Below are 2,903 nucleotides of genomic sequence, written 5' to 3'. Positions count from 1 at the left end.
TTTCAAAAATGTAAAAATGATAGATACAGTGTTTCAAAAATACTCTGGGGACATGATTTTTAAAATCATGGACTAGAAAGGAAGTGGAAGCCCACAGCAGTAAGGAAGCAAGCAATAAGGAAGGAAGGACCCGACCCAGACAGTAAAGTGTGGGATTGCTTTTTTGCTTTGTTTTGTTCTATGTTTTAATTTTTCATTTTTTCAGTTTTAATGAGATATAATTAACATACAGCACTGTACAAATTCAAGGTGTACAGCATAATGTCTTGACCTACATAATTGTGAAATGATTCCCACAATAAATTTAGTTAACATTCATCAGCTCATATAGATACAAAAAAAGAAAGAAGTGTGTTTTGCTCTGTCATGAGAACTTTTAAGACCTAATCTCTTACTAACTTTCAAATATATCACACAGCAATGTTAACTGCAGTCATGACATTGTATGTTACCTCACTGGTACTTATTTTACAACTGTAAGTTGGTACCTTTTGACCACAAGTCTGGAATTTCAAATCCAAGCCGGGGTAAGGACTCCACCACACGCCCATTCCCAATGGGGAAACTGCTCATGGCCCCCAGCTATATCTGAAGGTGAACAAATCCTAGCTATCCACTGGGGAGTGGAGATAGAAACCAACTGCTCAGTGATAGAGAAAGAAAGCAGAGATGTGCACGGCCAGCCACCAGGTAGACATGTTGTGTGAGCTCCTGCTTTGGAACTGTGGTGTATGTCCACAGAGCAAAATCCCTGAGCCACTGACTTTGGTCCTCAAGACACTGGGCTGAAGCAATCACAAAAGCACTTTCCAGGGACAGTCAGTGGGAGAGAAAAAAAGCCACCATGACGGTAGGCATTCAAAAAAAGAAAAAAAAAAAAATACAAAGGCCCAACACCACAAAAGGAAGCCAACATCTAAGAGGAATCATATAAAAGAAATAATAGAACAGTTTGGAAAGAATTTTAAAATAAGTGTATTTAAAATCAACAAACAAAAGCAGGTGCTATGAATCAAAAACAGACAGAAATCTTGATAATTTTAAAAATAACACAGAGGCAGTGCACTGGGCGTTCCAGTGGATGTGTCTCTTGCTACAACAGTGTTTGTTTGGATGGAACAGACCCAGGGATGCCCCTCACTCCAGGCTCTGACCACCCTCCAACCTCCTTTCCAGTCACAACCTTCAGAATCAGCCCCTCAGCTACCTTCAGCCACTGGGACCACCACCATTTTTGACCTTGACCTCCTAGATTCGTCAGAATGACTCCACCGAGGTGGAGGCCCTGGTCACCACCTAGTCACCCTGCATCTGCAGGCCTCGTGCACCAACCTGTCTCTGGGCTTCTTTCCACCGTGACCACGTGGCTCTGGAGTGCAGTGGCCACTTTGTCCACGAACTGGCCCAGGAGAAGCGCAAGGGTGCCCAGCGTCTCTCGAAAATGCAAGACCAGCAAGGCGGCCGCGCCCTCTCCCAGGACCGCAGGCGCATCTCAGGATGAGTGGGGTCAAGCCAGGACACCGTGGAGGCCACCGAGCTCAGGGACAAGCACCCGAACAGGGCCCTCGTGGACCTGCAGGCCCGGGGTTCTGCGCGCGCAGCCCCCACCTCCGTCACTTCCGAGAGAGCCGCGTCCTAGGTGAGCAGATGAAACTTATCAGGAAGATGGACGACCACCTGACCGACCTCGGCAGACTGGCTGGTCCCCAGGCAGGGCTGGGCGGGGCTCTCTTCCAAGGGCTCACCCGCAAGCACCACCAGGAGCCGCCTGAGCCCAGCGGGCTTGGAGGAGCCCCTCTGGTGATGTTGCTCAAAGCCCAGACAAAGGGAGAGAAATACACAAACTTACATAGAAGGGATGGTAGGATAGGAAGGTCCTTGCAGTATGGATGGAATAGAGCACAACAGGATGGGGAATGAATCTGAGAACAAACTGATGAACACCCAACATGATGAGATAAACAAGAGAATGGGTGCAAAAAGTGAGTTCATGACCTAGAGGACAGCTGAGGAGATCACGCATTAGAGGCCACACAGTGATAAGATTTAAAATATGAAAAACGAATTAAGAGCTAGGGGGCTAGAGTGAAAGGAACCAAAACCTATTTAATGAAAGTTCCAGAGAGTGAAACCAAAAAGAATCAAGAAGTGACAATAGTTAAGGAGAGAATGTCTGAGAATTTTTATGAACTGAAGAAAGTGTCCCTAGATTGAAAAGCTATTTCTAGGAAAGATGGGCTGTATTATTTGTACCAATCAACTAAAAAATATGAATAAATAAGAAACCATTGAACACATGAATAGATTTTTTAAAAAATCTGAAGAGCACTTAAAAGCAAATGAAAAAGCAAGGAAATACCAGGCCAAAATCCAAAAGAAAGTAGGAGTCTATAGAAACAGTTTCAAAGCGCAGAATCACTTTACCCCAAGGGATTTGCTAATAAGGAACACTTGTGCTTCAATTTTAGCAGCTTAATAGGGAAATTTGGACATAAAACAACCCGAGGTAGACAAAGTAATAGGAGGTCTTTCCCATGGTAAGCTGGGACTCCACTGGCTTGATGATATTTAGAGCAGGAAAAAAATTTCTTCCCTGCAAAGTTGTGACCATGAACTTACAGCTCAGGTTCCCACTGCCTGAGTAGTTCTGGGAAATTAGAGCTGTGTACCTGATTTAAAATGGTTCCAGATTGGGTCTACTCCAAGAAAAAAAACCAAATGGAAAACTTTTTTTTTAGAGAAAATCAATTTCATCCTAGGCTTCAGTGAATCTTCAAAATAAAATTTCAGTTTCAGTAATTATTATAGTATAAGGTAAAAATAACCAGAGTGGCTCAGTGGTAGAGAATCTGCCTGCCAATGTAGGAGATGTGGGTTCAATCCCTGGGTCAGGAAGATCCCCT

General features: G+C 44.1%; 1 pseudogene; it reads left to right on the top strand.

The window, feature by feature from the left end:
- The first annotated feature begins 844 nt into the window (after positions 1-844).
- On the top strand, positions 845-2,288 carry LOC102399946 (annotated as a pseudogene).
- The last annotated feature ends 615 nt before the right edge of the window (positions 2,289-2,903 follow it).

The sequence above is a fragment of the Bubalus bubalis genome, chromosome X (genome assembly GCF_019923935.1).
Source record: "Bubalus bubalis isolate 160015118507 breed Murrah chromosome X, NDDB_SH_1, whole genome shotgun sequence".
Taxonomy (NCBI): Eukaryota; Metazoa; Chordata; class Mammalia; order Artiodactyla; family Bovidae; genus Bubalus; species Bubalus bubalis.
Note: the sequence above shows the minus strand (reverse complement) of the source record. Positions and strands in the feature narration are given on the sequence as shown.